The following is a 14,876-nucleotide window of genomic DNA, read 5'->3' as shown; positions in this document are numbered from 1 at the left end:
AGGAATTAAACTTCCCGGCCTGGTACTCCAATGTCCTGTCAAAAAATTTTATAACGCCAGGACCTTGGGGCAGGGAAGGCAAAAATACCTGAATTTCTGGTAACTTTTGCTGAATAGAAAAATTTAAAGTAGGAAACCAAGTAAGATGGCAGAAAGCAAGAAAAGAAGGGAACTGATATCTTCCTTCCCTGCTCTGTCTACCCGACCTCCAGCTTCAACTTCGGGGCCTTTAGCTCCACCCCCAAGGACTCCTCAGCTGTTTTTCAGCCCTTTATAAAGGGCCATCAAGGGAGCTTTAGCCCTTTTTCCAGTCAGCAAAGCAGAAAGGAAGGGAACCGACATCTTCCTTCCCTGCTCTGCCGACCCGACCTCCAGCTTCAACTTTGGGGCCTTTAGCTCCGCCCCCAAGGACTCCTCAGCTGTTCTTCAGCCCTTTTTCCAGCTGGCAAAGCAGAAAAGAAAGGAACCGACATCTTCCTTCCCTGCTCTGCCGACCCGACCTCCAGCTTCAACTTCGGGGCCTTTAGCTCTAGCACCCAAGGACTCCTCAGCTATTCTTCAGCCCTTTATAAAGGCAGTGCCTAACGGTGCACTGCCATTCGGTGCGCCGTCTAAGGCGTGAGTCATAGGCGGGCGCCTGCCTTAGCGCGCCCCTTTGCGGAAAGCCTGTGCGGAACTCTAAACCCAGGAAACCTGCTCTTCTACCGAACCATGAATCTTAGGAGAGACATTACTCAGGACTCTGCACTCTACACCATACTCTGCTGATTTGTGAGTTCTAAGTTTTATTCAGTCTTAAGACCCAACCTGATCAAATAGACTGTAAGTTCTAAGTTTTTATCTCAAATTAAGTTTTTAAAGTTGTATGTTTTAGGTTTTTTTTTTTTATCCATATCAAGTTTTCAAAGGGTAAGCTCAATCACATCCTAACCCCATGTTAGAAATGGCTAAATTTGTCTCTTGCCTTTTGGGGTGTTTTACCTAATCTGCTTTAAAAGTTGGGTTTGTGCAATTATTACCACTGAATCTATCCCAGTCCTCTTTTCCTGGAATAGGGCTATTAATTACGGAGCCCCTTTTAGAACCCCACGATGTCTACATGACTATGGAGAATCAGGTCCATGGCAAATTCCAGTCCTGGTTTCACTCTAAACTAAACTAAACTAAGCCTTAAGTTTATATACCGCATCATCTCCACGGAAGCGGAGCTCGACACGGTTTACAAAGCTTAAAAATACAAGAAGAGAGGGGAGAGAGAGTTTACAAGGGCATATGAAAAGAGGGGAAGTAAGAAGGAGATGTTATATATTAGAGAAAAGCCAGGTTTTCAGTTGTTTCCGGAACAGTTGGAGGGAGCCCAGGTTCCGCAGCGGGATAGTGAGATCGTTCCAAAGGCCCGTGATTTTGGAGAGGAGGGATCTTCCCAGTTTGCCTGCGTGGGGGATGCCACGTAGAGAGGGGAAGGATAGTTTATGTCTGTGGGCGGATCTGGTTGTAGCAGGCGTTTGGGCGAGGAAGGATAGGGGGATTAGTGGCGGAAGGATGCCATGAAAATCACACCAAAAATCTAAATATTATACACAAAAGCAAAGAACTCTGAAACCTATTAATTTTGTTAACTCCCCCTCAAATGCAAACCCCTCCTACCTGAGGGGTACATACTTAAATATACGATCAATTAGGAATAAATCATACCTAGTCTACGATTGGCTAGAGGAAACCAAACCAGACATTGTACTAATTACAGAAACTTGGTTGATCTCAGATAACGATGTAATCATAAATGATCTCTTACCCCAAGGTTTCAAAATAGTTCCGCTTTCCAGAAACTCAAAAAGAGGCGGCGACTTGGCAATCATTCTGAAGGATACCCTAGATTTCTTGATACTAGACTCGAGACAAACTTCCGATTACAAAATTTTAACCTGCAGATTGTCACAAAGATCACTAGATGACATTCTAATTGTAACATTATTCTATATTTCTCCCCCCCCCCCAAAATGAAATTTCACGAAAAATGATTTTTATGAATTTGTTTCAGTTAGCACAATGCTCGGACCACACCATACATAATATACAATTTTTTTTTTTTTCTGGTTTAACGCTTTTATTATGGACAAAGTTCACAACAGGTCACGCTCAGGCAGTCTTGGTAGCCCTGGTTCACTTCTTCTTCACCAGGACTGGCTTCTGACTCCTCAGGATGGTGCTGGCACATCTCAGGGCCGCCATGCGCAAGTCCTTGCGATATTTGTTCCTTCTGAATAATGTGACGCAAGCTGCTCAGCGTGGGCCGGGCATTCTTGTTGATGATAATTTTCTCATAGGATGTGGCTGGTTTGTACTGACCTGCCCGTTTCTTCAGGACTACAACGATGCCTTTGCCATCAGCGGCTGGCTCAACACCGACCGTCTTGCGGTGGATGAGTCCATTGTAGCGGAATGAGTTTATAATATACAGTTAATGGGTTATAATTTGCCATAGTTAACAGTACAAGATTTTTCAATGCAGGTTTTTATCCTAATTTGACCCAATTGACATATTCTGCTTCAGATCTACCTGCTCTGACTGAATCCACCTGTCAGCAACTCTACTCAAATAGCAGTTCCAAACTTTTACTCATGATGGCGTTGAACTATAAAAACAACTTGCCTTGGGTTTATCCCATCTGTTTATCCCAAGGCACTCTGTTCCGCCAATCTTCTCCCCATCTAATATCCTGCATTTGTCTCCTCAGCTATAGGATATGCTGTATTATAGAAAAAATATTAGCATCATATCTCTGTTATTTGAATGTTTTAACTTGCGCTTATCAGTATTAGGTCTCTCTTTTACTCGGACTGGAAGAGTGACACCAGTGGGGTGCCGCAGGGCTCGGTGCTTGGAGCCGTGCTCTTTAACATCTTTATAAATGATCTGGACATAGGTACGACGAGCGAGGTGATTAAATTTGCAGATGATACGAAGTTATTCAGAGTAGTAAAGACGCAGGGGGATTGCGAAGATCTGCAACATGACATAATCAAGCTCGAGGAATGAGCATCGACATGGCAGATGAGGTTCAACGTGGATAAGTGTAAAGTGATGCATGTCGGTAACAAAAATCTCATGCACGAATACAAGATGTCCGGGGTGGTACTTGGAGAGACCTCCCAGGAAAGGGACTTGGGAGTTCTGATCGACAAGTCGATGAAGCCATCCACACAATGTGCAGCAGCAGCAAAAAGAGCAAACAGAATGCTAGGAATGATAAAGAAGGGGGATCACAAATAGATCAGAGAAGGTTATCATGCCGCTGTACCGGGCCATGGTACACCCTCACCTGGAGTACTGCATCCAGCACTGGTCGCCGTACATGAAGAAGGACACGGTACTACTCGAAAGGGTCCAGAGAAGAGCGACTAAGATGGTTAAGGGGCTGAAACTGGGCCTCTTCTCCCTCGAACAGAGGAGATTGAGAGGGGACATGATCGAAACATTCAAGGTACTGAAGGGATAAGGACTTAGTAGATAAGGACAGGTTGTTCACCCTCTCCAAGGTAAGGAGAACAAGAGGGCACTCTCTAAAGTTGAAAGGGGATAGATTCCGTGCAAACGTAAGGAAGTTCTTCACCCAGAGAGTGGTAGAAAGCTGGAACGCTCTTCCAGAGGCTGTTATAGGGGAAAACACCCTCCAAGGATTCAAGACAAAGTTAGACAAGTTTCTGCTGAGCAAGAACGTGCGCTGGTAGGGCTAGTCTCAGTTAGGGTGCTGGTCTTAGACCAGAGGGCTGTCGCGTGAGTGGACTGCTGGGCATGATGGACCACTGGTCTGACTCAGCAGTGGAAATTCTTATGTTCTTTTAGTATCTATTATATCTCTGTTATTTGAATTTCAGTGCTGTTAATAAGTATAGTTTTGAAACGGTTTAAGTTTCAGTTTACTGAATTTGACTTTACCTGATTCATTGTATCTGTGTTTTTAGTTGGTCTTTTTACTACTGTTATATTGTTAACAAAATTGTTTCATGTTGAATTATACCTGTTGATGAGAGAAAGCAGAGAGAGAGAAAGGGACGGGGGAAATGTCAATTCCAGTGGAGATGCAGAAGAAGATTAGTGCGAGCTGCCTGGGAGGTGGTGTTTGAGGGGATGGTCAGGAGGGTAGGGGTAATAGGGTTGGGTAGGGTTACCAGATTTTACTCCTGTGTCTGAGTGTGACATGTGTACAGTCTATGATACCTATGATCAAGGGAAAGCGAGCTAGGCTGTAGAACTGACCCAAGGTGCTCTGAAGGTCCTGTGGGTGAGGAAGGCTTATAGGAGCAAGGTGAGACATTTTGAGATAGTGGGCTGGGTGAGTCCTGCGTTGTCTGCTAGGACAGACTGGAAGCTTCCAGTGCCTAGGAATGTCAGGGAAGCGGTGACCTTGAAGTGGATGGGTATTGGGTTATTCCTACGAGTGGATGCCTGCAGTAGAGGTGTGAGCTGCTGACAGAGATCCTGAATAACTGCCCTGTCAAAGCGGTATCTGTCTAAACATTGCTGGTCTGTGAGGTCTAGGAAGCAGGAGCGAGTCCTGAAGACTCTCATATGGTATCTTCTATGGGGCCCTCCCTGATCTCTTTCTTCCTCCTGCAGCAGAATTTCAGCCACCACCAGTGCATTTATAGTATCCATAAGAACATAAGCAATGCCTCTGCTGGATCAGACATGAGGTCCATCGTGCCCAGCAGTCCGCTCACGCGGCGACCCAACAGGTCCAGGACCTGTGCAGTAATCCTCTATCTATACCCCTCTATCCCTTTTCCAGCAAGAAATTGTCCAATCATTTCTTGAACCCCAGTACTGTACTCTGCCCTATTACGCCCTCTGGAAGCGCATTCCAGGTGTCCAACATATGTTGGGTAAAGAAGAACTTCCTAGCATTTATTTTGAATCTGTCCCCTTTCAACTTTTCCGAATGCCCTCTTGTTCTTTTATTTTTCGAAAGTTTGAAGAATCTGTCCCTCTCTACTCTCTCTATGTCCTTCATGATCTTGTAAGTCTCTATCATATCTCCTCTAAGTCTCCTTTTCTCCAGGGAAAAGAGTCTCAGTTTTCCCAATCTCTCAGCGTATGAAAGGCTTTCCAAACTTTTTATCAGACGTGTCGCTCTCCTCTGAACCCTCTCGAGTATCGCCATATCCTTCTTAAGGTACGGCGACCAATATTAGACGCAGTACTCCAGATGTGGACGCTCATCGTCCGATACAACAGCAGGATAACTTCTTTCGTTCTGGTAGTAATACCCTTCTTGATTATGCCTAGCATTCTGTTTGCCTTCTTAGCGGCCACTGCGCACTGTGCCGTCGGCTTCATTGTCATGTCCACCATTACCCCCAAGTCCCTTTCTTGGGTACTGTCATTCAATAACATCCCTCCCATCATATAGTTGTACCTCGGATTTCTGTTTCCCACATGTAAATACTTTTCATTTCTCAACGTTGAACTTCATCTGCCATCTCGTCGCTCATTCCCCTAGTTTGTTCAAGTCCCTTTGCAATTCTTCGCAGTCCTCTTTAATCCGAGCTCCACTAAATAGTTTGGTGTCGTCTGCAAATTTTATTATCTCACACTTCGTCCCTGTTTCTAGATCATTTATGAATATATTAAATAGCAGTGGAAAAACTGAGGTGATGCTTGTAGGGTGAAGTGAGGAAGAGATGTGGCCTGATTCCTTGTGTGTGTTAGGGATGACACTACCTTTGAGGAAGGAAATGACTGCTTTAGGGGTTGTTTTGAATTCAGGCCTAACCATGAAGCCACAAATAGTTAAGACTGTAAAGGTATGTTTTAGTCAACTTCACATGCTATATCGCTTGATTTCACCCTCTGATCTTAGAACAAGGGATGATTTTGTCAAGATTAGACTATTGTAATGCCTTCTACCTCAAAATCACTAAGACAAGAGGGAGAGCATTGCAATTGGTACAAAATGCTGCAGCTAGGCTAGTACTGGATGTAGGAGTGTGTGGCACAGGGGTTAGAGCTACAGCCTCAGCACCCTGAAAAGGAGGACATGTCTGGTAACCCTAGGTATGGGGTGAGGTTTGTGAGATATGGGTCAGACAGAGAAGGAGGGCACGTTTGGTTCAGGTAGAGAGAGAGAGAGGCTCACAGGCAGCCAATCTTGCACTCAGTCACTCTGCAGTTGGTCACAGAAACACTTGGCTGTAGCTCTCCAGCACTACCGGATCCCTGTGGGTCAAAAGACAGTCTGGGTGTCGGTGTAGATGCTTTGAAAGCAGATCTAATTCTATGCATTTGTGGCCACATCCAAATAAAACATAGCGGGTTCGGTTATAGTACTTGAACATCGAGTCTCTGTGCACTGCCCTTGTAACGCTCACAGCACGCCCATATTGCGGCTTGATGTTTTGCGCCATTGGACCCCCTTTGTTTCCCGTGTACGTATATGGCCTTCCCAGGTGTGTTTAGGCGGGTTTTAGATGTCTTTGGCATTTTCTCACTGTTTTAGCAGGTTCCAGAGGAAGGATTGCAGCTTTAGGGACTTGAGCGAATGAACAGGAGGATTTGTTCAGATAAGTGTTTTGTTTTGGGGGGGTTTTAAAGGGACTTATCCATATTTTTAAAACTTTTTCAAATGAGTATTGCCTAACAATGAAAAGGGTTTGCGCTCTATTAAATTATTGTTGAGTGGGGCAGACATTTAATCCCTGTTTTACTAATGTGTGCCATGTGTTTTAGCACACGCTAAATATACGCATGCGCTAACCGCTAACGCGTCCATAGACAAACATGCACACGTTAGCGCACGCTAAAACACTTAGCGCACCTTTGTAAAAGGAGCCCTTAGTATAATATTGTGACTCATTGCAGTATTTTGGGGACGGATTTCTTGAATTTATATGGAATGAACATTTGTTTCACAATTTAATTTTTAAGTTTCAAAATCTTTTTATTGAAATTTTAAACCATGGCAAAGATAAGTACATTATACAATAAATATGTTACAACCAATAACAAATATACAATTAGGGAGCAACAAGCTCCCATGTACATTAAGTAAACGAGAGCAACTATATGAAGCCATATGAGGAGACCTACTAATGTTCTCGGTGACCATACTCCTTTGTGGAGGGTCCAAAAGAAAAGCTCCCATGGGAGATAATCTGTGTCTTTGACAAGGCACAGTAAACTCAGGACTCTATCACTTACCAATTATTTATTTATAATGTACTGTATGTTATATGTATATGGACTTCAGTCAATCCTTACTAAATACTGCTATACAGTTTTGAACTTCTAAGAGTCATTTTGTGGTATGAAGTGAAGGATATATTGCATATACTAATTTGGTTTTCATTCACACGTGGTTCTGTTAAGCTATAAACTAATATCACAGGTCCAGAAGTCATGCAGCTGGGCAAACATTTAATTTCCACTCGCAACTCCTGTGTGTACACAGCATAATTATATTTTTTTGGCCGAGCTTTATCTGGCGGATCATCAGTTCATTAGAGTTGCTTCAGTTAACATCCATCACTTGGACTTCTGTTCATTTATATTGGAAAACTTCTCACGGAACTAGTTCTGAGAATTTATAGTCACATTATTACTAAGAAAATATATCTAACATTTAAATAAAAAAAACCAACACTGACCTTAGACTGCTCTTCATCGATTTAGGTTTACCATCCTATAAATTAGAAAAGGCAACACAGCCTCCTAACTTCTAACTCCTAGAACCCTTTTTCTATGAACTCCTGTTTCTTATGAAACGTGCGCCTAGACCAGGTGTAGGCAATTCCGGTCCTCGAGAGCCACAGTAAATATGCATGAGATGGATTTGCATCTCAAGGAGGCGGTGCATGGAAATCCATCTCATACATATTCATTGTGGATATCCTGAAAACCTGACCTGGCTCCGGCTCTCGAGGACTGAAATTGCCTACCCCCTAGCCTAGACCAATGGTTTTGAAACATGTCCTGGGGGACCCACAGCAGGTCCGATTTTCAGGATATCCCTAATGAATATGCATGAGAGAGATTTCCATATAATGGAAGCAAGAGGTTTGCAAATCTGTCTCATGCATATTCACTAGGGATATCCTCAAAACCCAACTGGGTGGTCCCCCCAGGACAGAACCTCTGTCCTAGATCTTGAAAGTCTGGAGTAGTTGACTAAACTAAGAAATCTTTTTTTTTTTTACCTTTCATTTTAACCTTTGTCTCTGCCAGGGAAAGCAGGGGAAAACATCCCATAGACCCCCCCCCCCCATCAGTGGCACCCAGCCTTCAGATTCATCATTCTATTATTATATCCCATATATACTCAAAAAGGGTCAGTAGCAATGACCACTTATTCGTGGTCCACTAGTGCAATAATATGAACTATGTGACCCTATCTTGAGCACTAGGTTTCACCACTGGGCAGTGGCAAACTGTCCCTCCCCAGCCTCAGCTAACCCACACAGCAAAAGGCTTTGGACACTGATACGTTCCAATCATTTTCGAAGTGGAAATAAAAGTTAATAAATTTCAAAATAATATATAAGCCGATACCTTTGTATTGGATAAACAATGTATTTCATGACTACATATATATATGTGCCCTGTCCACACTACTGGGTGAAAATTTAAACAAAAAATGTGTCCTAAAGGAACATGTATCACATGGTGTTGTTACAAATTGTGAATGGCTCATCTTTTTTCTGCTAGGATAATGTGACCATATGGCTCCAGAAAAAAGGGGACGGATTGAGACATCCGGGTTTACTTCCATTGAAAGCAATGGAAATAAGGAGAACAGACTGAGACATCTTGGTTGCTTTCAATGGAAGTAAAACCTGGATGTCTCAATCCGTCCCCTTTTTTCTGGAGCCATATGGTCACACTATGCTAGGAAGAAGTTTTTCTCCTGATTTTCAGCCCGCGAGAATGGGTTCTCTGAGGAAGCTGTTCTGGCGAAATGTGTCGGAACCCGCTGTAGTGAGACAACTTCTGACAAGCATTTCTTCACCAGTTGAAATTAAGTAATTCTTTAATTTCACAAATTTGAAGATGATATTTAAGAAATTGAACACTTTTTTTGATATATTAAAAAATCCTTCCTACTGACTTAAAAGATGGTGCAATGATAGACTTGCTTGTGATTTTTGTACCAACCTTTGGTTCTGAGCTCCGTTTGTCGGTTTAAGGGTTGTTAGTGTCTCTCTTTGTTTTGATGAGTACACTATATGAGCTACACTTCCATTATCAGGTACAAACAGAATGAGGAAGCCAATAGAAGTTAAGCATCCCCATCCTTAGTAAACTTGTGCTAGACAGGAGAAGAATAGGCTGAAGTCAAATGTAATTTCCAGTATGCCTCTGACAATAGTTTTTGATTAACCTTAGTTATCTGTGCACCTGGACCCATTGTATATCCTAAGCTGTCCATCCTAAGCATCAGACATTAACACCTTTTCATACCTTTTTAGTGCCAGGTCCTCTAAGCACTGATTGAATTAGGGTTATTTGAAACAGTCTGCCTGGATGCTTACTGTATGTGATCTATCTGCATCAACATCCCAGAGTCAGATTGATATAATTTCCCATAGGCCTTTGCTGACATTGGTTAGGGCAACCAAAAATGCTGCTTGCTAGCAATAGCTATGCTGACACTTGTGTTCCTTCCTTAAAAATTATCGGAACACACCGTGCTTCTATCTTTTCTGTAACAGCTCCGATGACTTGGAATTCTCTTCCTTTATATATAAGACTTGAACAAGATTTGCAGAAATTTAAGAGTAGCTTAAAGTGCCTTCTTTTTAAAGAAGCCTTTAACTGAAAATTTAACGATTTCTGCCATTTCCAAAACAAGATTTCCAATAGCTCTCTTATTCGACCCCACTTCTGCCAGCAATCCTCTTCTTCTACCCTCCTAATGTACTTCCCTTATATGTACTTTTTCATCAAAAAATTGTATTTCCTCCCCTCTTTCCTATTGTTTCCTGTGGTTTTAAAAAGCAATTACCCTTGTAATTTAGAAAAGCGTTCAATCAAATAATATGAAGAAACTTGAAGAAACTTGAACTTGAAACTTGTGACCTGGATTGGCCATTGCCCATTGTTAGAAATAGGATACTGGGCTAGATGAACCATAGTCTGACCTAGTATGGTTGTTCTTGTGTTTTCTAAGGACCTGTAGGGGCATACAGAGAGGAGCTGTGATTCCTATTTCTTGTCACATGAGATCAAGCTGTCTCCATCATATAAAGGTTTGTCAGAAATGTACCCAGGAAGAGGCAGTTAGTCACAGACTATCTGAGATGTGTGAAAAGAAATGCAGAGAAAGCAAGTAAGGAGGATGTTTTAGGTAGAATCCAGGATAGATGAGTTGCAAAATGTGAGTGGAATAGCTGCATCTGTGATCTGTAGAGAAGTGTATATACAAAAAATGAAGAAGAACACAGAAATGGTCCATTGATCAGACCATAGAGCCCTGTTCAGTCAAGGAGTTTTACTAAAGAGTGAGAAAAGAGAATTATCACTTCAGCCGAGAAGCTGGAGAGGAAGAAGAGAGAAATCCTTTATACTTTAATCAGTTGATATTCCTCCAGTGGCAGTCAGCAATTTTTGAAATGCTGACGACCATAGATGTAATTATCCATGGATATTCAGTGCTGGGCCAAGTCCAGGAACCAACATTGAATATTTGGAACTAATTATTACTGCACTGGCACCCAATCTTATGCGGATCCTGGTCAAATACTATGAGACTGCAGGTCACAGTGGCCATTTTGTAGCCAGACCCGCAACAGCCAGGAATAAGCAGGCATCATTCCTGCTCCGTGACTCTCTAGACCAGGGGTGTCAAAGTCCCTCCTCGAGGGCCGCAATCCATTCGGGTTTTCAAGATTTCCCCAATGAATATGTATGAGATCTATTAGCATACAATGAAAGCAGTGCATGCAAATAGATCTCATGCATATTCATTGGGAAAATACTGAAAACCCGACTGGATTGCGGCCCTTGAGGAGGGACTTTGACACCCCTGCTCTAGACCATCAGGGAACTTCTAGGTAGGTCTAGAAGTTCATCTGAAAGTGGGAAAGCTTGGGCCCTGATGCATCATTTTTAAGGAGAGATCAAGATGGGGGAGGAATCAAATGCCCAGGAGCTGCTATCCAGATGCTGGCCAGTATTCAGACTGATGCCCGGTTAGCTTTAGCTAAAATTAGGACAAGGGAAATTAGTGACATAAATTAACCTCACAATGCTCTAAGTTCATTGGAGAAGAGCGATGACAAGGGTTGTGCCGAGTTAAATCAATAGAGAAGTTATGAAACAGGATGGAATTGGAGCTTGAAACTCAAATAGCCTTTAAAGAGTTGACATCTTCCAAGGGTCAAAGCCACAGTGAAGAACAGGGAGGTGATCTCAGCAAGATCGTTAAAGGAGTCTTATAAAAACATAAGAGTTGCCATACTGGGACATACAGAAGGTCCATCAAGCCTAGAATCCTGTTTCTAGTATCCAGTGCACACGCCAAAAGTGCGATGGGAAAGGTAGGAAGAAAATGTGCGAACATTGGGCCTTTATATTTGCACTTATAGACATGTTTTTTTCTGGTTACTTGCACATCTCTAGAAAATATACCAAAACCTATTTGCTCATCTTAAGTTCTTTTTCATATTACACAATCAGGACCCCTGTTGAAAGTATAGTCCAGCCGAAACATGGACTGTATTGGGTGCAAACCATGCGGTCATCAGATTAGTTCTAACATTCCTTACAAGCAAACTGGTGCTTTTGTATTGTATTATATTGATCACATTGCTCAGATTGTGATTTTTGTGAATCGTGGAGGGGCATAATCAATAGGTCATATAAAAGCTCTATGCGTCAGCGGCATAAGACGTCCAGGGAAATGTGTCGATAATGGAAAGATGTCCAAGTCATTCGATTATCGGCACGAAAGAAGTCCAACATAAACACGTCCACATGCGCTGTACCGAAACATCCAAGTTTACCTACCAAATTGGCAATCATCCAAACAAGACGTACAACTATTTTCGCCGCAATCCGCTGGACGACTTGCTAGTCATATAGCGCTCTTTATGTATTAGTTGTCCTGGCACATGTCCTACTGATGTCACACTGTCCCCAATAACGTCCTGCTTGCCCATATATAAACCACCACGTGGAAGTGTAGTAGGCGTGTGAGGAGTTAGGAGATAGGAGTTAGTTGGTGGAGAGGTTAAATAGATCGATTATTGAGTGGGATTGAGTGTTTGGAGAGTGATTCTGTGAGTGTGTATGTGTGAGAGCAAGTGAGAGAGAGTGTAAGGGTGACAGACAGGAGAGACAGTATGAGTGATTGAGGGAGTGAGAGATTGTAGTGAGGAAGGGCATGCTAGGAAGAGTGAGTGGCCACCAGGGTGAGTGTGTGAGAGGGTGTGTGAGTGTGTATTTGAGAGCTTGTGTGAGTGCGTGCGGGTGTGATGGTGGAAAGAAGGGAACCTAATTATTCCCTAGGGGAGACGGAGTCCCTGGTAGAGCTGTGCCTCCAGTATAAGGCCAGGGTGTTTGGCCACAATGGCAGAAGACCAGCCCGCAGGCTTTCCAGAGGGTAACCAGCAACTTGAGGCCCAGACATTTCTATAAGCATGTAAAACATCATAGATGAAGCAGGAATACTTGCTTACCTGAATACAGCCACAGGCTTGAAAAGGCAGACCATGTAATCTGTAACATCCAGCAAATGAGTTAGGATTGCATCAGTAGATAGGAAGGTGTCTCAGAACAGATAGGAGACGGACGTGCGTGCTGATGTAGACGTATCCCGGCCCCCTGGATTTAAACGTACCAATAAACGTGGCCTAGACATCTTTCGGATTTGTTCATAACTGACCAGATGGACGTATTACGTCAAGTCGTCCAGCGGACGGCTTGTTGGACATACTTAATTGCCAATAAATACGTCTAACCTCATATTATCAAAAGTGTGGGTACTCTGACACCATGGCTCCCAAACCAGTCAAAGCTCTGTCCTGAAAGCCTAACTTCTCCCAGGCTGAGACAGAAATGCTGGTGCAGGAGGTGCACACACACCACCAGCAGCTCTTCTCACCCCAAGGAGAGAGACTCGGAGCATACTCAAAGAGCAAAGTCTGGACTGCAATAGCTCAGCGCCTGAATGGAGTCCACCGCCATAAGCGAGATGTGGAGGACTGCAAGAAAAAATGGAGAGCCATCAAAAGGGAGGTCCGAGCTAAGGAAGGTTCGAGCTAAGGGAGGTCCGAGCTAAGGGAGGTTCGAGCTAAGGGAGGTCCGAGCTAAGGGAGGTTCGAGCTAAGGGAGGTCCGAGCTAAGGGAGGTTCGAGCTAAGGTGGGCAACCAGCCTCCAGATGCTGACATGGCAGACCTCAGCCCCATGGACCAGCTAGTGCTCACCTTTGTGTCGGCAACCTCCACCTATGGTGTGGGCACACAGGACACATCAGCTGCCCCACCTGCACAGCGTTCTGGTATGTACGTGTCTTAATTCCCAATCTCACAGCTAGCTCCCATATTCTGAGAGACCTCTCTTTCATCCTCCTTCTTCTACTCTAATGGGGCAGTGACTACACCTGCTCTTCAGAGTACGGTGCTGGGGTTCAAGAAAGGATTGGACAATTTCCTGCTGGAAAAGGAGATAGAGGGGTATAAATAGAGGATTACTGCACAGGACCTGGACCTGTTGGGCCGCCACGTGAGCGGACTGCTGGGCACGATGGACCTCAGGTCTGACCCAGTGGAGGCATTTCTTATGTTCTTACCTGTTTGGTACTGCTCCATGGGCTGATGGCAGAGCATGGAATTAGAATCCTACACCCTTATACTGACAATTTGGAACATTTGCTATGATCAGCAGGTGTGCTCATGTAAGGTGTCTGCACATACACTGCTTTCATCCCCTTCATAATGTCACCAACACACCACCCTATGGTAGCTGGGTATGTAGTCACACACCTTTGGGATGCATGTTACCTGTGGTATGCTGTGACATCCATATGTGCTTTTCCCCTATGTAGATGCCAGCTCTGACGAGGATGAGGCTGGATGCAGACGCACTGTGCAGGGACAGCAGGATGAGGCGGATGTGCAGAAAGCTGCAACACTCAGCCAGCAGGAGCCTGACGAGTTCCAGGACACCCAACCACAGGAGCCTGCCAATGGGGATGAGGACCTGCCAATTCCCCCACCACCTGAGCAGTTTGCCAATGTGGCTGCGGATACCGAGGAGGGCAGTGAGGGACCACAGCCTGGCCGCTGGAGGGCACCCAGTCGCCAGCGTCGCCACCTACTGAGACTGGCCCAGAAGCTACTGGGGCACAATCTGACCCTGGAAAGATATCGGCAGCAGAAGCTCCAGCTTCTGAGAGAGGGTGTGGAGGCAAGACAGCAGTCACTGGAGGTAAAACAGCAGTCACTGGAAGCCCAACGGGAGACCAATGAACTTCTGAGGCAGCTTTTGCATGCCAACACTGGCATCGTTGCAAAGCTGGAAGGCCTCCACAGTGAGCTCAGAGCTAGCAATCGTACTCCCTCCACAAGCCAGCACACTGATCAGGTGCCTGTACCACCCTCCAGCACTGGCTCAGTGGCATCAGGACGCAAAGCCACAGAGAAAAGAAAGCACCCCAGATGTTGGGGCCTGTTCCACACCTGCCTTCCTCCACTCAGGTTACATGGCCAACTTTTGGACAGCAGAACACTGACTCCAGCAGTGATAGTGTCAGCTCAGACACTGATGTGGCCCCAGTTTGTCCAGAAGCTTCATCTCTACCTCGAGGTGGAGCTGGGAGGGCTGTCAGGGGCCGTGGGAAACCACGTGAGCAAGGGAAGGGGAGGTAGGTAAGGGGCT

At 44.4% G+C, this 14,876-nt stretch overlaps 1 protein-coding gene across 1 annotated transcript in view; it reads left to right on the top strand.

Annotated features, from left to right (window-relative positions):
- The first annotated feature begins 756 nt into the window (after positions 1-756).
- Positions 757-14,876, top strand: part of LOC117348773 (matrilin-3-like) — a 40,312-nt gene continuing 26,192 nt past the window's right edge. The window contains exon 1 of the mRNA XM_033921230.1: positions 757-822. The gene's annotated coding sequence lies outside the window, so the exon portion shown is untranslated. The remainder of the gene's footprint in view (positions 823-14,876) is intronic.

The sequence above is a fragment of the Geotrypetes seraphini genome, chromosome 15 (assembly GCF_902459505.1).
Source record: "Geotrypetes seraphini chromosome 15, aGeoSer1.1, whole genome shotgun sequence".
Classification (NCBI taxonomy): domain Eukaryota; kingdom Metazoa; phylum Chordata; class Amphibia; order Gymnophiona; family Dermophiidae; genus Geotrypetes; species Geotrypetes seraphini.
Note: the sequence above shows the minus strand (reverse complement) of the source record. Positions and strands in the feature narration are given on the sequence as shown.